Source organism: Balaenoptera physalus, assembly GCF_965194825.1.
Source record: "Balaenoptera physalus genome assembly, chromosome: X".
NCBI classification, from domain to species: domain Eukaryota; kingdom Metazoa; phylum Chordata; class Mammalia; order Artiodactyla; family Balaenopteridae; genus Balaenoptera; species Balaenoptera physalus.
In genome coordinates, this window is record NC_138903.1 from 113,191,946 (window position 1) to 113,215,646 (window position 23,701).

Below are 23,701 nucleotides of genomic sequence, written 5' to 3' on the forward strand. Positions count from 1 at the left end.
ACACATGAGATTCAATGGAGCACCTACTGTGTATGTTTAGTGCTCACTGTGTTCTAGGGCTGTAGGCAGTCCTGGCCCCTGCCTGCCTTCATAGAGCTTGCGGTTCCTACGGAAGACACATCGTCATCATCACCATTATACAAATAATAAGTGACACTTATATAGTGCTTATTACGTACCATGCTTTGTTCCAAGCACCTTATATCTATTCATTCATTTTAAGCCCTACAGTGGCCCTATGAGGGAGGCACTATTATCATTCTCAATTTTACAAACAAGGATACTGAGGCTCAGAGAGGTCAAGTAAGTTGCTTGAGGTTGCCCAGCCAGTGAGTATGAAATGAGCTATTATTAGTCACTAGCCAGGGAATTCCCCTTTTTCTGTTGTGGTCGTTGTTGACCTAGGTTGCTTAGGAAGTGCTACATCAGCTCCTACTGCAGTTTAGATCCTGTGTGCTGGTAGTTGTGGTAAACAACAATGCAGGAGGAGACCTGTGTGCACCCAGAGCGCTCCTGAATTTTCTCATTGATTTTGTATGTGAATGAATAGCTTTGAACCTCAGTGAGGCCCTTCCTTAAGAGTGCCGATTGCAGTAACTGATCTTGGCTGCTGGGGGTTGCAACATTTGCACTAAAGTGATGTTCCCAAAGCCTGGAGTGTGTGTGTGTGTGTGTGTGTGCCCGTGTGTGTGTGTGTACATGTGTGTGCGTTGGAAAGGGGGATGTTTCTCAGACCTTCACACCTAATCAATTCATGTGTTGTGCTTCGAGCACAGGACTGCTGAGGTCAAAGTGGTGATTGCAGTTTCTTTCCTTCATTCCACAGTGTAATATGGGGTGATGAGCCTGACTAACATCAGACACACTTGACCTTAAATACTAGTCCAACCGTGTACTCGTGTTATGAGCTCAGACAAGTCGCTTGTAACCTCTCCGAGCGTGCATTTTCTCATCTGTAAAATGGGGCAAAAACACAGCACTTTCCTCATCGCATTGTCCAGATTAAATGAGATAAGCCTTGTGAGGCACAGTGCCAGGTACATAGCAGGTGTTCCAGAAATGGCAGCTCTTCTTACTATTCATTGGCAAGGCCTTGCTGGGCGCGCGCAGTGTGCTGGGTGTGGGAGAGGAGGAGGAGGGGGGATTCAGAGATGAGTCCGACAAGGGCCAACTTGGCTCTCTTCCTCACCCGGCCCCGGATCCAGCCAGGAGACCCTGCACTTGGACTCCCACAGAGTCCAGGCCAGAGAGAGTCACCGACCACCCACACCCGCATCGCCCACCCTCCCACCGTCGCTGGAGCTGCAGCTGGGGCGCGGGGAGCTGCTCCCTCGTGGAGGTGGAGCTGGCACAAGTTTCCAGCTGTGCACGGATGGAGCAGGGTGGGGCGCCAGCGCAGGGCCCGTGTAACTAGGTCACCATTTCTCTGTTCCTCTCCTCAGCCTCTTGGGCACAGGCAACATGTCATCACTCTCTACCTTTTCTTGGGAAGTGGCTTCCTCTCCTTGTCCGAGACTTCCTGTTATCTGTTGTGCCCTTTTCTTTTTGCCACCTGCCCACCCCCAATCTCCCACTCCCCAATCCCCGTGCTTAGTCACCACTAGGCTCAGTGGTCAGTGGGTCCCTCTTGTCGCTGGGGAGGCTCATGGGATCATATCAATATGTCTAACCAGGCACCAGAGCGTGGCCCGTTGTTGGGTGCTGTTGGCAAAGAGGAAAGGAGGGGAGGGGAGGGAAAAGGAGGGCAAGGGGGAAGGGAGAAAAAAGTAGAGGACTTGGTCTCCATCCTGGCTGACCGTGGAGTGTGTCACCTCACGCGGGAGGGAGGGAGGAAACCCAACGGGCATTCTGTCCGTAGCCCAGTGTGAAACTCTGCAGCCTGTACTTTATGCCGTGGAAGAAGTGGGGAGAGCACGGAGAGCTGCCGCACAGGGAGTGGGGCTAGGGCTGGACCTTGAAGGAGAGGAGGGATTGGGATGGGGTGGGCGGACTCAATTCTGGCCTGGATGGGATGCAACTGTCTATCTGAGGGCTACTAGAAGGCACCAGCTGGGTGGTGAGGAGTGAAGGAGATGTGGGTCAGGCGCAGGCCAGGGGTAGAGCAGCCAGGTGGGGGCCAGAGGTGGGGACAGCAGAAAGGCACAGAGGGACCTTTGGCCAGATGGCTGCAGAGGCCATGGGGGTCGCCCTTTCTCTCCACCCCTCATTCTGTTCTCTTTGTAGCCTTTATCTTCTGCCTGCCCCCCTACTCTCTCTCACTCCTTTGGGTCTCATCATCGTCCTTTACTTCTCAGTTATTTCATCCGCCAAATAAAGCTATTCACGCTGGAGGTTGGAGACTCATGGTGTCACCTCTGCTGCTTTCCATTCCGCCCGTTCTGAAATCTGATTCAATAAGAGCTGCTGCCTTAGGGCTGCAGTTGCTCCCCGGGCTGGATGTGGGGCACAAGGACCCAGACCTTGGGTTCCCTGCTCCTGTGCCCTTGCTGCGGGCTGTGGAACAAGCCTGTTTCACTTCTCACCCAGGCTGGAGACGGGCGAGGATGCCAAGTCTAGAAATTGCTTTTCTTCCAGAGTCAAATGGCTTCCTCTCAGCACCAGTCCCTTTAATATGAGAGGGAAGCCAGAAAAGGAGATCTTTGATGTTGTTCAATTGAGAAATACATCAGGTGGGAGCGAGCCGGAAATGCCGGAGTGAAGGGCTCTGTGGTTGCTGCATTGGCGGGAGCGCTGCCTGGACTTTGTTTTTTGATGGCAAATGTCTCCCGACATAAACACAAGCAGAGCAGGGAAAAACAACCTTCAGTCCCCAAACAAACAAAACAGGAACGGGATCTGCCTCGCATGAGCAATGGCTCTTGCTGCAATGATGCAGCTCAAGGGGCCTTCACTGTGGAATTTCCTTCCTTGAGCATGATGGATTTTCCATTCTTGTCCCCGAATGAACACCCGCCATAGGGCTTAGTGGATGGCAGGGGACCTCTGCAAGGCCCCCCGAGAAATGGACAGCACTGTCTCACCTGGGCCTGGCTTCAGAGGGGTGTGCCCCCTCTCTTGAGTTGGGTCTAAGATGAGTGCTACTGCATCCCTCACAGCGCCGTGACACCCATTGCCCTCAGATGCCTGACCACTTAGCTTGAAACCACCTTCGTTTTCTGTCCCACCTTGGACTTCTCCCTTCATGCACCAAACACCACAGTCATAACAGACGCATCTCTTCTTTCCAGGAGAGGGCCATCTTTTCTTGCATCCCTGACTGTCTGCTTATTCTGTTCCTTGGACCACTCTGCCCCCACCCCATTTCTGCCAATCCAAGAGACAGTATGGCCTAGTATTGACAAGCATGGACTCTGTCTACGTTTGATTCTGGGCTCCATTGCTTACCATCTGTGTGGCCTCTGTGCCTCCATTTTCACCTCCATTAAATGGGGTTAATAATGGCTCTTATTCCTAGGATTGTGATTAGCCCTAAATGAGTTACTCTTTGTAGTGCACATAGAAGAGTATCTGGTATATCATAAGCACTATACAAAGGGTTAGGAATCAATATGCAAATCCTACTCCCTTTCAAAGTTCAGCTCAAATGCCACCTCCTCCATGAAGTCTTCCTGATCCACCCAAGTGGAAATACTCTCTCCCTCCTCTAACTTCCCATAGCCTTTTAGCTGGATCTGTCCTGGGGAACTACTTGGTATCATAAGAAGATATCCACAGGTCCCAGTTACCTGAGGGCTGGGACCCCTCCTGTAATTTCCACAGGGCCTTACACCCAGGATGTGCTCATTAGGTCCTTGGTGAATGATTGAATAAAGTTGAGAAGGGGTGATAATGGGACCCAGGGGGAGAGCACAGCTGCTCCTCAGCCCTGTCCAGCCTCCCCATGGGAAGGTGAAGGGTCCATCACCAGGGGCTTATGTGTTCGACAGTCGGGGCCGGTTCACGTGGATCCACCGCTACTCCTTGATCAGGCCCTCCTGGAGAGCAGCGGCCAGGCTGGGGCACGGTGGACGGCAGACACAGTGAAGGGATACTCCCAGCAGCCTCCACCATGCTGGGCCCTGACAGTAGTGCCGAGGCACCCTGGACCACATCTGGGCTGCTTTATGCGCCCTCTAAGCCTGGGATTCTCAGTCTACAGTACAGCCAGATTGATCAGGATCTCAGAGCCAAACCCCACACATTTTCCTCCCCCCAGAATGCAAGCCACTGCTCCCTTTCCTGCATGATTGACCCAGTTCCTGCTGACCTTGGGCTCCAGATGCTAGCCGCTTTCCCTCCTGGCCAGCGATTATGGACACATTTACACCTCCTTGAGTCAGGTCCATCATCCACTGGGGCTGGACTTGGGCCCTACCAGGGAGCAGAGCTGTTTCCTTGGTGGCCCCAAGCACCCTCATATACCTTTAACTACTCTACTCGGATTTTTGTTCATTGCCTGTGCCACCTCTTGCTGAAATGACTTCTCTGTGGCCTTCAAGCAACCATGGCTTTTCTGTACACTTCACAGCACCTAGCATGGTGGGAGTGAAGGTTGGCCTTGCACGTAGTACAGGCTTCCTTAATTCGTTTTTCGTTCAAATGCTGAATTAAGGGTCACTCTGATCATATTCTTCTTAACTTTTAAAATTCTGACCATACAAGTGGATCCCTGAGTTATCAGGTCCTTGAGATCTGAATGACGTTGCTTTGAGTCCTCCAACCCCCACCCCTGTGCCATGACCCAGGCAAGTCAAGAGCCCTGTCCAAGATATTTGTGAATTTCTTGGGGTGGAGGAATAGGGAAGATTTATATTCTCGTGGTCTTGTGTGCCACCCAGGTTCCTGGAGCTTTGGGCATGATCTGTGCTTTCACCATATTGACCAAGAGAGGAAACGTAGACCCTTCCCACCAAGAAAATGAGAGTAAAATTTACTGAAGGTCTTTGGCTGATGGAATCCTGGGGAAGGAGTCACATTACACACAGCTCACAGACCTCCTCCAGCTCCCTGCCTCCTCTGTCCCTCTTCCTCTCTGCTCCTTATTCTTTCCCTCCAGGATTTCTAAGGTTGCTCCAAATTCTGAAGCCTTTGGTACCCATTGAGGGTGCGAATGATGGTCAGGGAGTATATCACCTTCTACCCCCAAGAACTTATCAAGTCTTTACCAACATAGGTAGTTCTTGCCTATGAAAAATTTTAATGAGGTATCTAACATTGTTTTTTAAATACAAAGTTTTCAAATTCCAGTGTGGTATTTTTCTCTTTTTTTTTAAATTGAAGTATAGTTGATTTAGAATGTTGTCTTAGTTTCAGGTGTACAGGAAAGTGATGCGATTATATATATATATATATATATATATATATATATATATATATGTATATATGTTCTTTTTCAGATTCTTTTCCATTATAGGTTATTACAAGATATTGAGTAGAGTTCCCTGTGCTATACAGTAGGTCCTTGTTGTTTATCTATTTTATGCATAGTAGTGTGTATCTGTTAATCCCAAACTCCTAATTTATCCCTCCCCACCAAATTCCACTGTGTTTTACACTGATGAGGCGTCTTGTTTCGCACCAGCTACATTTCAAGTGTTCCATAGTGACATGTGCCTGCTGGTGACTGTTTTGGACAACAGAGATCTATGTGATCTCTCGGCACCCTTTCCTCTCTCTCGTTGAAGGGCTCCCTATGTCTGTATCTCTTCCAGGCACCTCCTGACGCACGCCCTCATGTTTGGTCTTCAGGCTCTACAGCACTCTGTCCCTGGATGGATCGTTTAGCTGGCCCTCTCTGAATGGGCTCCAGCTCTGTGGCGCTTGCCTTGGAGGTGGTGAGCATGCTGCTTTGCAGTGTTCTTTTTTTTCTTTTCTCTCTCTCTCTTTTTATTTCCAGTGTTCAACATGGCTTGAACCAAGCTGTTGCTGCCGTGCGCACAGCCCGAGCGCTGGTCCCCTGGTGCAGCCCGCCATCTGGACTCATGGTCACACCCACCCTGGCTGAGACATCCAGAGGAGGGCCACTCACTGAACCCACTCTTACGCAATAAAATTCCAGAGCAAGGCTCTGGATGGGACCATTTCCGTGAACAAGGGAGTTAAGGCAGATCAGCTGTGAGATGTGTGACTAATAATAAAGCACCAAAGTTTGCAGATGAGTATCCTTTTTATGATAAACGAGATTGGATTCAGGATTATCCTTTTTAAAATAAGAGTGGAGTCAGAGTTACTCCTAGAACAAGGTCACTTTTACACTGGCGGGCCTTCTTTATAAATTTATTTATTTATTTGTTTATTTTTGGCTGCGTTGGGTCTTCGTTGCTGTGTGCGGGCTTTCTCTAGTTGTGGCGAGCGGGGGCCACTCTTCATCGTGGTGTGCGGGCTTCTCATCGCGGTGGCCTCTCTTGTTGCAGAGCACGGGCTCTAGGCACGCGGGCTTCAGTAGTTGTGGTGCGCGGGCTCAGTAGTTGTGGCTCGCGGGCTCTAGAGCACAGGCTCAGTAGTTGTGGCGCACGGGCTTAGCTGCTCCGCAGCATGTGGGATCTTCCTGGACCAGGGCTCGAACCCATGTCCCCTGCATTGGCAGGTGGATTCTTAACGACTGTGCCACCAGGGAAGTCCCAGGCCTTCTTAAATGGGAGAGAAAGGGTGGGGTTATAACTTCCGTGCTGGGAATCGTGCATGACCCCTAGCCTGTCTTCCCGCTCTTGAGCAACCATTGAGGATCATAAACAGGTGTGGCCATGATCACTGCATATTTCTGTGTGTAGGGGGGTTGTTATCACAACTCAAGTATGTCAATGGGAGCATGCTTAGAGTGAGTTGCGGTGCAAAAAAGATTGAGAAGTCCTGGAACTGGGAACCCAGGTGGGATAGGCTGTCCAGAGTGAGAGGCCTGCATTTGCCTGCAGCCTAGCGCTGTTCACTGAGGCACTGACATGAGGTGAAGACGGGGAGGCCGGCAATGCCCAGGCAGAGCACAGTGGGGTGGGCCCAGGGCAAGCACGAGAGGCCCCAAAGCCCTCAGAAGCAGCCCCTCTTTTGTCAAAGGCAGCATAAGCCTGGGGTCAGGCGTGGAAAGAGCTAGACAATCACCTCAAACCAGCCCAATTTTCCTTTAGGCCTACGGGGCGCCCTGCTGTGGGTTGAGGGAGCTGCGTGCTCTCCTCAGGGACAGGGAGGGAGGCCGGGAGTGGGACCCGACAGCTCCCAACCTCTAGGACGGCCATTTGGGGCCAGAGGGAAGCTGCATCTTTGCTTTTGCAGCTGCAGCGGCAGTGAAGAAAGCGGGAGGGCATCCTGAGGCGGGAAATGCCTGTCAGTGTCATCCCAGCTGCTTCCGGCTTCCTCCTTCAAGGATTCCGAGGCTCCTCCGTATCCCCAGGTTCTGGCCGGCAGCTGCGCGTCCCCCTCGAGGCCCACGTCACAGGGCCGCCTAGGGGCTGTCGGCTCCCCATTGTTCTCGGGGCTTCTCCGGCATTCCTTCGGCTCAGGAGGGGAAATGCCTGAAGCTTCCCCTGCACCTCCTCGGAGATGCTTGACCAAATAGTCACTACCATTCCCGGCCCCTCAAAGGACACCGCGGGGAGGGTCTGGCCAGGCTGGCCGCACCACAAGTACACCTGCTGGAGGCCAAGGACGAATCTGAGGCTCTAACTAGGTCTCTGCTTCTGGGGCTGACCCTAAAGGCCCCTCTCTCCCTCAGCACACAATCACCCCACGGTTACCACACACAGCCACAGCCCTGGTTCCCAGTCCTACCACTTCCACACAGTTCTGCACATACTCTTGTACACACACCCCTGCCCAACCCATTCCTCCCAGGAAGCCGTCTGGTGTGGCAGGGCCAGAAGCTACTCTTGCTGTGGATGTGACTCAAGACTCTTTTGGAAGCCTTCCCGGACGATAGGCACACCTTCCTGGGTGTAAGCTGCCCCAAACCCCGCCTACCGTGTGCCAGGCTCATAGACACTGGGAATACGGTGCAGAACACACCAGACCAAAGCCCCGACCCTTTCGGAGTTTACGTTCTAGTGGGAGGAGGGGGAGAACAACAAACAAACAAGTAAAATGGATAATATGACACATGGTGCTGAGTGCTATTGGATAAAAAATAAAAGAAGAAAGAGGAATAGTGACTAGTAGAGGGTTTGCAATTTTAAATACAGTGAGTAGGGAAGGTTGACCAAGAAGATGACATCTGAACAAATACTGAAGGATGTGAAGGAGTAGAACATGCTGATATCCGGAAGAACATGCTGGAACAAGGGAGGAGTAAGTGCAAAGGCCCTGTGGTAGGAATATTCCTGGAGTAAGCAAAGACTAACAAAGAAGCCAGTGTATTTGGAGTGGAGGGCTGGAAGGAGGAGCAGTAGGAGGTGAGGCTGGAGACGTAATGGAGGCCAGATCCTGAGGGCCTTATTTGCCATTGTAATGAGGTAGATGAGAGCTACTGGAGGGTTCTGAGCAGAGGCCTGGCATAATCTGATTTAGACTGTAAAGGATTATTCCAGCTGCTGTGTTGAGAACAGAATGTAGGGGGACCAGGGCAGAGGCAGGGAGACCAGTTAGGAGCCTCTTGAAATAATCCAGGTGAAAGGTGATGGTGTGGCCGCAGTGGTAACAGTGGGTGAGACGTGGCAGAATCTAGATATATTCTGAAGGTAGAGTCGACAGGATTTGCCACTGGATAAGACAGGAGGGGTGGGAGGTGAAAGAAAGAAAAGAATCAAGGATGACTCAAAAGATTTCCACCTGACCCACTTTGGAGTTGCCATTTACTGCAGGGGGAGCAGGTTTGGGGGTTGGGGGAGAATCAGACACTTGGCTGTGGCCATATTCGGTTTGAGAAGCCTATTAGACGTCCAAATGGGGAGGGCGTGTAGGCAGCCGGGTACATGAATCTGGAGCTCAGGAGAGGAACCTATACCTTTCCCGTGCACATTTTTTATGCTTTTATGATGCATTGTGTGTATAAACAACTTCTAGGATTGCTTCATGAGTGTTTAAACTTTATATAAATGATACCATGTACCTATTTGAGATTTACCATGTTGAAACATACAGTTCTTTCAATTTAACTCTATAATATTTCATTGTACAATTATGCCCCAATTTATGGACCCATTCCCCTATTCATGGGCTTAGGTTGTTTGAATCTCTAGATATTTTTTCTGATCCCATGGAGTGTGGTGCAATGCTTTCTGGTGCTGGGCTCACAGATACTAAACGATTGACTATTTCTGTTTACCTCCATCTGTGTGTCTGGGATCATTAACTCCCAGGCATTAGGAAATAAACCATATCTGTTGATTTTACTGCACCCTGTTCACTAAGCTGGGCCCAGCCAGGTTTCTCCCTCATGATATTTGGTTAGCCGTGTTGTCCAAAGTGCTGGAAAGTAACGGCAATGACTTGAACTTTTCAAGTTGCCCAAAACTTCACAGCTGCAGACAACAAGCATTTTTATCTCATGGTTTGTGTGGATCAGGAATGGGGTACAGCTTAGCTGGACCCTCCATCTTGGGGTCTCTCACAGGCTGCAGTCGAGGTGTTGGCCAGGTGCAAGCACCTAAAGGCTCAACTGGAGGAGGACCACTTCCAGCTCTCTTATGAGGCTGTTGGAGGGGCCTTCAGGCGCTCACTAGCTGTTAAATTGAGAGCCTCTGTTTCTTGCTGGCTGTCTGCCACCCTCAGTTCCTTGCCATGTGGAACTCTCCATAGGGCATCACAACATGGCAGCTGGCTTCCACAGCGCCAGCAAGTGAGAGATGATGAGAGAGTGCAAGAAAGACAGGAGTCACAGTCTTATAATCTAACCTTGGACATGACAGTCCATCACCTTTGCCATATTCTATTTGTGAGAATTGAGTCACTAGGTCCAGGCCACATGCCAGGGGAAGGACTAGACAAGGGCGGGAATCTCAGGAGGCGGGGATCCTGGGGACTATCAGAGAGGCTGCCTACCACGGAAACCAGAGGACTTTGGTGCGAGCGGGGTCAACGGGACCAAATGCCTGCAGAGACACCAAGGGGGGTGGGGGGGTGGGCGGAGCCAGAGAGCTGGGAGTTGGAGGACGGACTCTGGGCTGAGCAAATGAAGGCATCTGACAGAGGCCATTTATCTCAGATTTGGCAGTGAGAGTGAAGTGCATGTCAGTGGAGGGACAGGGAAGTTCCTAGCACATTTGAAGGCCAAGGTGAAGGAGCCAGTGGAAAGGTGAATGTTGCACATGGTGGAGGGGAAGGGGACAGCGTAGAGCCAGACCCCTAGGACAGGAGGAGGGGCATCTTGTCACCGACCACAGAGCATTTGCACGGCGCACTGTAGGCTACAGGTGCTTTTCCATGTATGTTCTTATTTGATCCTCAGAGCAACCCAGTGAGGTTGGCAGAGCAAGTTATAGCATCACCCCCATTTTACCCATGAGGAAACAGGTGCAGAGAGGGGATGTCTGAGCCAGGGCTAGAATTCAGAAGTACCATCTCCGAGTGTTTCAAGTCCGGTGCTGCTCCAGGACCAGGCTTGGCTCCCTTGTGCCTGTGAAGTTGAGGAGCTCTCCTCACCCCAAGGGGACTGAATAAAGGACTACAGTTTCAGTTAAGGCAGGATGGACTACAGATGGAAAGGAATAAGAATTCCTTGACTGTCAAGGGGGCTGTAACTCAAATTGGGCACCTTTGGGGTGTGAGTGTGGACCGGGGAAGACCCTGCAGAGCGGCCTTGTGAGATCTATGCCTCTGATTAGGCCCAGTGAGGCAGTGTGTGGAGGAGAGCTGCTGAGTCAACGTGGGCCAAGCAAGGACCCCCAAGCTGACTCTCCCTGCGGAGAGCTTGTCCACGTGAGTTCCTCCCTCAGCCACTCAGCGCAGCTGGCTCTCCAGACTTTGGCTACATTTGGAAACTCACTGGGGAGACGGTGGCCTCCCTCTGGGAATTTTGGCCTCCTGCCCCACCCCCTTCCCCACCGTGGCCTTAGCCCTTCCCCAGGAGACCTGGGGCACCTTGGGCAGGGGGCTGTGTCTCTCCCAGCAGGCAGGGAACCCAAGCCTTGCCCTCGGTGAGCCCCAGGACACACACAAATCACCCCGGCTCCGGGACAAGAGGCCAATGACACCCCGCCATCTGGAACCACCTGGGCTACAAGGGTCCTCAGAGATCTTCCAGAGCCTCATCCTTTAGATAAGGAAATTGAGGTACAGGAGAGGGAGGGGTTTAGTCCCAGACCACCGAGCTGCTGAGTGGCTGAGGGGGAGGGCCATAGTCCGAGGGAGGCGCGATGCTAAGGGAGAAGAGACTTTCGGGCAGCTAAGGCGGGAGTTCTAAGCAGAGTGTGAAGGAGTTCATACAAGCAATGCTTGAGAAGCCCTGGGAGTGGCATGCAGCAGGTGCTTCACAAATGCATCGTACATAAATGAGTGATTCTTGCTGCAGGGGTAGGGGAAGGACCGGGCCATAGGGGTACAAAACAAAAGCCCTGCTCTGAGTCTTGCTGGGTTCACATCAGTGAGACTGGAATAGCCTGGTTGGGCTTTCTTCCCATGGTTCACAACTCTGACTAGAAACTGGGGTGGGGATGATAGGAGGGGGGGTTTACAGGGAGGGATGCCCACCCTTAACTGGGGTGGAGAGCTCCCTCCTTGCTTTCCCTTCAATTTTTATTGAGCACTTGCTTGGTGCCGAGCAATATTAGAAACACACACACACACACACACTATCAACACCTCCATGTTACAGATCAGGAAACTGGCCGTGAGAGGTTCAGGACCTCGCCCAGAGTCTCACGGCGGATAGTGACCATCTGGTTTCAATGCCTGTGCTCCGAAGGGCTAGACTACACAGCCTTCTGGCTGTAGGGACAGCAGCGCCCTAAGGAGACGGTGCCAGGGTGGGAAAGTGTGAAAAGGAGAGGAAGCAGGATGTACAGGGCTGTTTGTCGTTATCTTCATTTCTTTAACACTTATGAAGCGCCTACTATGTGACTGTGCATGAGGCAGGGGCTACTGCCATGGGCCAGAGAGGCCTGTCCCTGCAGTCACAGAGCTCCCAGCCTAGAGAGGGAGAGCAGCTAGCCAGGAGTGACACCACCGTGGGACAGGGGCCAGCAGAGCAGCAGTGAGGGGGCCATGGGGGCACCAAAGAGCGGCCAAACCTAGATCTAGTCCAATCCCCGGTCTAGCGCGCCAGGGCAGGTCTCCCCGAGAACTTGACTCTTTCAGCTGAGACCTTGTTTGATTCTTGCCACAGCCCAGTTTACAGAGAGGGCAACTGAGGCCCAGAGGGGTCAGCTGACTTGCCCGGGAACACACCGTCAGTGAGTCAGAGAGCTGGGACCCAGAGTCAGGGCTCAGACTCCCAGGCTCCCACTGCAGCAAGAGCAAATGCAGACAAGCTCCAGCAAAGGAGGGAAGTTGTGCCATGGAGGAGAGGTGTGAGGCAGGCGGAGTCGGAGGGAAAGGGATCCTCCAGGAGACGGAGTCCAAAGGAGGGAAAGGATGGCCAGGGGGACGGGTGTCCCCTGAGAGAGCTCAGTGCCCCTTGAGCCCCAGTGAAGCCCTGGAAAGCCTCTGGCTGCAGCCCGTACACTCAGGCGGTTCCTGGGGGCAGACAAAGGGGGGCCACACCCACCTGGCCACCAGCTGGGGAGGTAACTCCATCTGCTTGCTGCCCAGACCTTCCACGTGATGGACACGGTGCTCATGACACCTCCCCCTGAGTTTCCATAGCAACTAGGAATCACCACCACCCCCATCCCAACTCACAAGATGTTCTGCCTGTTGTGGCCAGCAGCTGTGTCGGGTTGTGGAGAAGAGCACAGCCTGGCCTTTGAGACTGGCTTTGCTGTCCAGTCATCCCTGATGCAGCAGAGTTAGATGTGGTTTTAGTTGGGGGCGGGCAGTGATAAGGGGTCTCTAATGCTCTGAATGCATCCGCCTGCCTCAGCTCAATGTCACCAGAGATAGACCGTGGTCAGCATTCATTCCAGAATCCCCTGCTGGAGCTAGTAAGGCGGCGTCCCTGCTGAAGAGATGCTCCAGGTTTAATAGACCCAATCTTCAGTTAACCCCGAAGCTTCCGTTTTCTCATCTGCTAAATGAAGAGAATTATGCCTGTCTAAATAGTTTGTTATAAAGAAATAAGATGACATGTAGCACAGAAAACATGTTCCAGCAAAATGCCTAGCACACAGTCCATGCTCAAAAATGTCAAATTTGGAGGGTCCATTCTAAACATTTTGCCTGTCTCCACAGATCCTTATTATAACCTCCATGAATAGGTAGAAAGACAGAAGCCCCAGCGGTCCTTGAGAATTCAAAGAGCCCAAGTTAGAGGTCACCAGAGGTTCATAGCACACTGGTTTATTGAGAGTGGACTTACCAGCAGGAGAGCCCTGGGTTTTAGCCCTGGCTAATGACTGGGGCCTGCCCTGCGGGGCCTTAGGCAAGTCACCTGCCCTCTCTGGTCCCCAGTTAGTCTTTCCATCTGGACTGGCCTAAGCCAGAGGTTTTTCAGATTATGTTCCACAGAAGCTTAGGTGCCTTAGGGGACACTGTGGTAAGGAGAGGGATAAGACTGAATAGGGGACACCCCCCTAATCCTGCTTTGATGGAATTCATATGTGCCACAGCTTTAAAAGTAGTTTGAAAACTCTGGCCTCACGCTCCTGGATTTGCGGGGGGGATGGCACCTTGGCTGCTTCCTCAGCCCCAGAGGGTGGCAGCAGCCACACCAGCAGATGTCCCCAACCCCAAAGGTGCCTCAGACTCCATTTTCTCCCATGCAAAACCAGCCCGAGCCCTCTTCCTGCCCTGGCCCTTCTCCCTGACAGTCCCAATAGTCCAAACACTGGCCGCTTCAGCCAGACATCCCAAAGCAGTATGGTGAGGGGCCCTGGGGCAGAGAGGGGGCCTCTGAGGGGGAACAAGCCCTGGCCAGCTGACTCTTCCCCTTCGGGGGAAACAGCAGGAGCCAAGCCCCAGGACACTGGGCCAGTGGCCTGCCTCCCAGGGTGTTCTTGCTGAGTGTGGTGGGTGGGGGCCTCATCTGCATTTGGGACAAAGCCTACCCGGTGCTTGAGTGTTGTTGCCATGGAGACTCAGAAAGGTGTTATTAGCATCTTTTCAACTCGGTGGCCCTGTGTGGTCCGGTCCTGTGCAATCTTAGCAGTATCGCACCATCACCCTGGCAACCCATTAGCCTAGTGTTGTTACCATGGAAACCCCAGCAAGGTCGATCAGCCCAGGAACTTCCCCGAGGAGATGTGCGCTGGGGGATCCGCCCATGGCAGGCCCACTCCTCAGGCCTCCCAGTTGACAGTGACCCACTCCATGGGCACTGAAGGTAGTTTAGGATCTTTTCTGGGGCAAGCTCAGAGTCAGTGTGACAGGAAAGAATTTGGCCCTGCAGAGTGGCAGATCTATATGCTTTGTTACCATGGAAATGGTGCTTTTTAAGGATCTCAAAGCACAATGCAAAACTAACTCTTCCAGGAGATTGAGGCTGGCGGGAAAGGAGGCTGTGAGCCTCATTCACTTGTCCCTTCATTCATTCATTCACTATTTATTGACTACCTATTAATACAATGAGTTCTGTGTAGGTCCTGGCCTCTAACTATAGGACCATCTGCTCACTCACTCACCCCATTTGAAAGAGGACTAATGAGATGGGGGTAACTATCCCACTTCCTGCTTCAGTCTCCATTTGAGGAGAAGGTATTGGCATGCCAAAGGGAATGGAATCAGAGGGTCTGTGTGTGTCCGGGGGTACAGGGAGAATATATGCTTTCTGTAGTCTCCTGTTTTTAACCTACACCCTGCTCGAGTCTTCAGGAAATCGGGATCTTTGTGTGGACTGGCTCACCAAATGCTTGGCCAGACATGCAAGAAGATTCTAGCAGCCACAGCTGTGTGAAGTCAGAATAGGCTACCTTGAGAGGTAATGAGCTCCCCGTCACTGGAGGTATGCAAGCAGAAGCAAAACAACTGCTCCGTGATGATTGTATATAGACTGTAGAGCACAATGATTAAGAGCACAGGTTCTGGAGGCTGACTGCCAGCCTTTAAATCTTGGCCCAATTGACTAACTATGTGACTTTGGGCAATTTTCTTAAGCTTGTTGAGCTTTGGTTTCCTTGTCTATAAAATGTGAATGATAAGAGCTTCTACCTTGTGGTGTTGTTGGGATTAAATGAGTATAATATATGTAAAGCACTTAGAACAGTACCTAGTATATAATAAGTGTTCAATAAATAGTAGCTTATATTATCTACTGATGGCTCAACTAAGGTCCCTGACAACCCCAGGATTCCATATGACTGTTGCTTACAAATCTTCCTGAGCACCCTGGGGATAAAAAAGGGATTCTGCCAGGGGTGAGACTGCCTGGCTGGGGAGCTGGCTGAGGGAAGCACTCACCCCTTACATGCTTCTAGCAATGGTTTCTGTCTCAAAGTGCTTTTGGAATCAGTGTCTCAGTTGAGCCTCAAGACAACTCAAGAGGTGCAATGATCCTCCGCATGCTATAGATAAGGGAGGCGAAGCTCAGAGGGGGAGAGTGACACAGCTACCAAGTGGCAGAACTGGGATGGAACTTCCCCTCTATCACACCGCCTCGTGGTCCCCAGGGCCGCCATATGGGGAGGATGGCAGTTGGAAGGGGCGAGTCATGGGGCGGGAAGAGGAGGAGCCCTGCCCGGCAGTAACCTGTGCAGAGCAGCTCCCCACTGTTTGCCTTTCCCCCAGGAGGAGCTGAGGCCAAAGCCCAGGGAGCAGAAGAGGGTGTTTCCTAGAAATGTCGCGGGTGTGGCTGGTGCGTACTACCCACGGGCAAAGGACAAGGCTAGGCCTGCTCGTGAGTGCTTAGTGGAACCTCAACTTGAATCCTCCAGAGCTCCCATCCCTTTGATCTCACTCAGAAAGCTGGGCGTTTGGGCAAAGTCCAAGGGAGTCATTAGACTCTGATCTGACATTTCTGTTCTCAACCTAATGGCACAAGTATTTCACTGATGGCTGATGGCCTGACCAAGGGATTTTGCTTGCTGAGACTAGTAAGGTGGACTAGTGTTTTCATGCCATTTGGAGAGGCGATGAAGAAGAGGACTGTTCAAAAAAAAAAAAAAACTGTGTTAGGCTGGAGAACAAGAGTAATACCCTAACTCATGGTCTCCTGAAGCTCTAGGTTAAATATATATATATATTACCCGGAGTGTAGGAAATGGACAGGGGTGATTGAAAATCTTTAATAACCAGCATAGCATGGGCGCCAACTGATCAGACTGTTCAGAAACACCCAGGAAGTCTGCACTAGCACACACAGGAAAAGAGCAGCCGTGGAGCGGGCCTTGGCAAGCGTCGGGGTGCTCCTTTGGGCCGCTCCCGGGAGCACGTGCAGAAATCAGGTTTGCTGTTGCCTCCAGAGGCTATAGGAGATTCCCCCAGTAGCTGCGGGGGTGTCGGGGAGTACCTGCTAGGAGGAAAAGTGGTAGAACTGAAGGAAATGCTCTTTGGGACAGCCTGAGAGCCAGACAGCCTAGGAAAGTCTTGTAAGGATGCAAACAAGGCCTGGCCTGGACTCAGAGAGCTGGCTGCTGCCCTTTGCAGCCACAAGCTGGAGAAGTTCACCCCGGCACACTGGGTGGCAATCTCTCTTCCTCCCCCAGCCACTTGCCGCGCACAGCAGGTAGCATGCACACAGGCTGTAAACACAGTGCACGCCGTGGAGCAAATGCACATACCTGCCCAGTCGGTGTTCACACACAGAGCCCACATGTGCCCATGACCTATAGACACCCTCTCAAGTCGTGGGGCATCCACACTCACACCCACAACATCATTCACAGACTCAGAGTCCTGCAGCACAAGCAACTAAAAGAGTCAGCTTTGACTAACTCCAATCGGTTGCCCCTCCACACACACCTTGGTCTTTGCCCTTCCTCACACCTCGTGGGGAACAGGGCAGCAGAGGTGGCCCGTGAGAAGTCCCTGCCATTCCCAGGCTCAGCCAGCAGGGGGCAGCCTCTCACGCCACACTGAATTTCACCGGAAGACTAAGGGGCCTGGAGGAGAAAGGGAGGCGGAGCCCAAGGAAAGTGGAACATCTAAGAAGTTGTAAAGTGTCCAGCCAGCCTGTGAGCTGGCCCAGGCGCACCCAGCCACCCGGTCCCGTGGGTGTGGGGCCTCAGCCCCTCCTGCCCAGCTGATGAAATCAATAGAGCTTTGGGCAAGTTACCAGGAGAGGATGTTTTAGTTACCATAGCAGGGCTGGGCTGTCTCTCTGCCCAGCCGAGAGCTCGGAAGGGAATCAGCCAGCACACAGGAGTTGAATGGAATCTCTCATTTTGCGAGTCATAGCCACTCTCAGGCCCCACTTCTTGTCTGTGGAATGGGTTTAAGAATAAATCATGGAGGGCTTCCCTGGTGGCGCAGTGGTTAAGAATCCGCCTGCCAATGCAGGGGAGACGGGTTTGAGCCCTGGGCTGGGAAGATCCCACATGCTGTGGAGCAACTAAGCCCACGCGTCACAACTACTGAGCCTGCGCTCTAGAGACCGCAATCCACAACTTACTGAAGCCCGCGAGCCACAACTACTGAAGCCCACGCACCTAGAGCCCGTGCTCTGCAACAAGAGAAGACACCACAGTGAGAAGCCCACACACAGCAACGAAGACCCAACGCAACCAAAAATAAATAAATAAATAAATTTATATTTTTTTTAAAAAAAAGAACATGGGCAGTTCCCTGGTGGTCCAGTGGTTAGAACTCGGTGCTTTCACTGCCGTGGCCTGGGTTCAATCCCTGGTAGGGGAACTGAGATTTGGCCAAAAAAAAAAAAAAAAGGAGATATGTATATCTCCATTAAAAAAAAAAAGAAGAAGAAGAAATCACACATGCTCACTACTCCCTCCTTGGCCTTTGGACCCAAGCTATGTGCTCCGTCTCCTAAGACTTCCCTTCTCCTGCTTTACCTCTATTCACCCTGACATGTCCCGCCACACACTTCTCCTCAGGGAAGCTTCTCTGATTCTCCTCCCCATCTGGATCCTGCACTCTCCCTGTGATAAACTGCCTAGAGTCCTGTGCTTGTCCCCAGAGCCCTGACCACGGTCCTGGTCAGACCAGCCTTTGTGGCTTTTGAATAACATCGGATCTCCCTCACCAGGTTGTAAGCAATGTGGCACAGAGTGGGCGCTCAAAGGCATTTGTTGAATGCTGAGAAATGAATTTCTATGGCCCTTTGCAGGTGACAAAGCACTTTCACATGCAAACCGGGCACCCTCTGAGGTCGACATTGTTCACACCTGCATCACTTCTTTACTGTACCAAACCTTTTGACTTCAGAAACTTCACTTCAGCCTCACACCCAGCCTGTGAGGAAGCTAAGGATTATTATTTCCATTTAACAAACAATAAAACTGAAGCCCAGAAAGGTGAAGTGTGACCCAGGCTTAGTACTTGGAGGAGCCAGGATTTTTAAGCCTCCAGATCCCTGGCCCGAAGGTGCGATCATTAGATTCCCCCGTCAGTCATCACTTTGAGCATCGTCACTCCCATTGTGGTGAAGGCCATGCTCAGTCTGGCAAGAAGGTGTATGCTTGGCAAGGACATGGGCTTTGGTGGGGGAACAAGCCTGGGTTCCCATCTGGGCATCACCTGCCTGTGACCTTCAGAGCTGGAGGAGCATCCGGTAAGGCTTCATGGCAGAGGCGGCCTTAGCTGGCACTTGAAAGACTGGGGGAATTAGGGGAGGCAGGGAACCAGGGAAGGGAAGGCTGGGGAGACTAGAGGTGCACTGGGAAATGGGGTTTGGGTGGCTTGGGCTGAGGCTTTCCCAGCCTCTGCTTCCTGAAAGATACATATGATACTCACTCCCTCACACTCCTGCTGGGGCCAGGGCAGCAGCCAGGACCAATATAGAGGGCACCAGGCAGCAAGGGCTGTCATACCCTCGCCACGCACCCGTCCCTTGAGCCTCCCAGAGGCAAGGTGAGGAGCGAGTCTTCTCTGCTGTCTCTCACATACTGTCCTACACAGAGTAGGTGCTTTTTTTTAAACTCATTGTCCAGGAGAGTGATTCTTTTGAATTGGTCTTTGTGCAGGCAGAACACCCTTTTTTTGTGCTTGGGTTCTGAAAATGTTAGCCTAGGTTGAGGGGATGTGGAGCTACTTCTGAAACTTGCATTAAGGCATGGGATCTGAAACTTGACAGGCAATTTGGGAGCAGGGATGGGGGTGGAGAGGGCTACGGAGCTGGGCTGGGGGCTAGCCCAGAGTCGCCTTGGGGTGGGGTAGGAGGAAACTGAGATTGAAACTCCTGGGAAAAGCAGCGTCCGAGATCTCTGAGGTGATGGAGGTGGAAGGGACCAAGAGGTGAGCCCTCCGTCCTGAGACACCTCCTCCCCCCTCCTCATCCCTGTGTGCTCTCTCCCCTCCCACTTTGTTTATCTTCCTTTATCTTTTCACACCCCTCACACCTGAGGGCTTAGGAGTTCCCAAGGAGGTGAGAGGACTCTAGGCTGTGAGGAAGTTTGGGGGTCTAGAGACAGGGGGATGAAACTATGCCAGGGTCACCGGCTCCTATCCCCACACTTGCTGGGGAGGGAGCCAGAGACACCCCTGCCTAGATGGAAAGAGGGCTTCTTTCCGGCCACACCGGCCTCCCAGGTCCCACAGACACAAGCATTTTTGCTGCCCTGAGACTGAGGGCGCCAGAGTGAAGCCCTTGCCATAGCCGGGAGGGGACGGCAGCCCTTGAGTGACTGCTTGGCACTTCAGTACTGCCTTCACCTTGCTTTAAAGCAATGTCAACTTGGTCCCCTCGGTCCCCTCATTCCATTACATTCCACAGAAGATCCTCAGACGAACGTAGCCTCTCTGTGCCTCAGTTTCCTCAACTATAAAATGGGGTTGCGATGAGGACTAATTCAGCCAGGACAGGCGATGTGCTCGGAACAGTGCTTGGCACACAGGAAGCACTTGCCCCCTACCTGTCGTGTCGTGTCTGTCAGTATCGTCTAGCTATGTCCCTTTAAGTGGGTCACTTTCCCTTTCTGAGCCCGACTTTCTTCTGTAAAAGGTCTGTAAAAATGAAGAGGCTCAGGAGACTGAATGGCCTCCCAGGAGCCTGCCAGCTCTGCCCTTCTAGGATCCTGTAAGTCTGAGGTAGGGAAAGCAGAGATTGTTGTCCTATGAAAATAGATGAGGGGGGACTGGGACCCCCAAAAGATGAACTGACCTGCCTAGGGTCACACAGCCAGTTACAGGCCAAGCTGGGTTTGGGATCCCGAGTGCTGAGCCACTAGCTTCAGGCCACTGGGCTGTGCAGCCTGCCAATTCTTTCACACCCAGGGAAGGTCAGAAAGCATTTGGTTTGCAAGATGGGGGAAGTATGCAATGGAGGTCCCAGCAGCCTCTGGGGCCAGGAGAAGCTTGGGCAGACCCACGTAACCCAGTGGTGGCCTTCCTCACTGGCCAAGGGTCCCGTTTCCCACCGTTTCTTCTGTTTCTTCTCCCAGAGCACTGATTGCCTCTGGAGAGTGGCCTGAAGCAGCCTCACTGTTTGCTGGAACCCCAGCAAAGCCCTGTGCACAAGCAGCTGCTTCCCACCCACACCTTCCAGGCGGCCAGGCAGGTGAGGAGGCTGAGACCCCGAAGGGGCCAAGGGGCCCTTCCACGGCCAGCCCTGGACAGAAGCAGAGTCAGGACTGAACTCAGCTTTCTGGGCACCTGGCCTCGGGTGGAAAGGAACCTGACGGCCAGGTGGGTCTCCTGGACAAGTGCCTGGCCCCAAAATCCAGGATCAGGTGCTGCCCAAGCTAACGCTGCAACGGGGGAGAGTGCTGAGGGCCATGTGTCCCTGGGGAGGCCCTGCGGGTTGTCTAGGAGACTGGAAATTTCCAGTGCCCCAGGCACCCTCGGATTGGGGAAGCAGACTCCTAGCGGGAGAGGGGCAGCTGACCCGAGCTGAGGATGGAGCCGGCTTTGAGGCTTCGCTAGCCAGTTAGCGGCTCTGTGAATCTGAACAAATGACTTGACCTCCCTGAGCCGGTTGTTCCATCTATAAATTGGGGACAATGATGACTGCCCTGTCCACCTTTCAGGGTTAGAGTGTGGCTTAGTGGGGATAATATTACCTCCCACTAGGGAGCGCACACCGTGGGCCAGGCACCGTGCCCAACACTTGACCTGCATCATCGCATTTGGTCCTGACCGCAGCGCTCAGAAGCAGCCAGAGTATCCTGCCCGCTGCGGAAATGGGGCTCATGGAGACACTGGCTTTCAGGTCTCACAGAGAAGTAAACGGTGGTGCTGGGAGTTGAACCCTGATCTGACTCCAGACTTCCCCTTCCACGGAAAGCCCTCTGTTAGTATAATTATTGTCAGATAGCATGGCACAGAAGGCAGCTCATAAGCAGTTTATTAAATTCTCTTAATTCTAGACCTTGCTGCAGAAGGGAAGTCTTCTCCTTGGGCCCCAGGCAAGGGTTCAAGGGCTCAGCTGAAGGGCTTGCCGATGCTTCACATGAGACAGGGTTCTGTGGCCCGCCATCTGTTTTTATAAACACAGCCACAGTGGTGCATTTACATTTTGTCTAGGGCCACTTTTGCAAGACAATGGCTGACTTGAGTACTTAGGACAGAGACCTCACAGCCTGCAAAGTCGACTTACAGAAAAAGCTTGCTGATCCCTGATTTGAAACATCCAAGGAAATGTCCTAGATGCAGCTCCAGCCTTTGACTGAAGTCCAAGGCCGCAAGCCGGGGGCGTCCCTCTCTGAGCGCTGGTCAGTATGTAGGAAAACTGGTTTTTCAAAGGAACCCTGGAGACATCTTCCATTTGGGGGGGGTTCCAGAGAAACGCTGGCTGAGTCAGTAGCCCCTTCTAGGACCAGAAAAGAAGATGGTAAGTCTTCTCTGCCATTCCCTTTGGCAGTCAGCTGGTACAGGCCCACTCTGGTCAGAAATCTGGGGTTGAGAAATTTCAGCTGAATAACCTTCAGGCCTGAAAAATAGAATTCTATAAGCACCTCAGAATGGCTGCTTGGGTCAGGCGACAGAGGAGCCCAGCCCCAGCTGAGGGTACTGAGTCAGCCAGGACTTGTGGGAGAATCTGAAACGTTAGGCATCTAAGTAGCTATGGCTCATTTTATACCACGCCTGGGGTCCTGAAAAGCCTTGTGTGTGGCCTGAGTCTGTTTGCCTCCCTTACCTCTTTCATTTCAGGGACTGCCTAATTTCTAGGTGGATTTGAAGCGCTGTTGTTTTTCAGGTTCATCTGCCCACCCCACCCCCCAACCCTTCCAGGTCTTGGTCCAGAAGTAATCAGTGAACAAAAAGTGAACTCCTTTTTCTTTTTTCCCTCTGTATTTTCAAAAACAACCCCCTACTCTGATTCTATTGTATTCATTTGGTCAAGATATCTCCAAATGGTGGCAACCCATATGTCCTGCCTTCTTTTGGTTTGATGTCTAATTATCTTTACAGAAAGCCACCAGCTTTCCTTCCCCTCATCCTCTGCCCCAAGGAGGTCAGACTTGCCTCCACCCACATGCATACAGTGACTACATATGCCTGGAGGACCCTGGTGGCAACTCCCCTTCCTTGTCCCCACGTCCACTGTGCACCGTCCTCCTGCCAACTTAACCAAAGGCAACTGGGTCTTCTGGGGCTGGTGTAAGCTGGTGTCTCCGTGAGGCTTTCTCGGATCCCACCGGTCCACACCACGCCATCTATTTCCAGTGCACTTACTGGGATTTAAGTACATTTTGTACTTAAGTCTTCTCTCTAATTAGAGGACCTTCCATAGTAGCATAGAAAGAGTTTACATTCTAGAATTCAAAGTCCAGATTTTAGATTCACTTACTGGCAGTGAGCCTTTGGGCAATTTGCTTCAACTCTCTTAGTCTGTTTTCTCATTTGTAAAACGGGGATCTGTGTCGCCCAGTTGTTAGGATAATAAAATGAGTTGGTATTTTTAAAAAAGAGCTCTGTAAACTGTTAAAGGGCTACACACTTACGGATCAGTATTAAGTTGTCCTGCCCTGCCCCCGCCCCCTTCTCCTTGGTTTCTTGTGAAATTAGAGCTTTGGGGGTGATTAGGGCGGTAACAGACCAATCAGCATAAAGCCAGCCCACCCAAAACCTCCTTGCCTAAAACCAGTTCCTCTGACAACCAGTTTGCCTAAAAGTCAAAGTAGTAATTTTGAAAGAAGGCATTTTTGTACCAATTTTCCTAAGAGGCACTTCCAACACAATGTCATATTTTTAAATCACTATGTCACAATCTGCAACATTTTGTCAATGATAAGATTGTTGTGTACGCTTGTGGGTGGCATTTTCTATTTTATCTTTCATTGAGCAGTTTCATGACTTTTTAGCAAGTGTCTGAAGACCCTTTCTTCAAATTGTGTATTTCTAGAACTGAATACTTGTCAAATCTGTAGAGTTTCCCACAAGATTTATCGAATGCACCTTTTGGATCACTCCTGTCTCCTTTTTGCTGGGTTTTACTCTGGATCGTGTATACCTGTGTGCACCTAATGAGTTGATTAACCAAATTAGCATGTACCCAATGTTCCTTCCTGTTCTCCAAGATGTTGGCATTTTGACAACAAGCGTGAAGAAGTGAGACAGATGGGGCAGAACTGCATCGAACTCCCTGCATTTTATTTCTCAGGCTATCTCGTGCATCAAGCAACTCTACTTTGTGAAACATAAAATGATACAT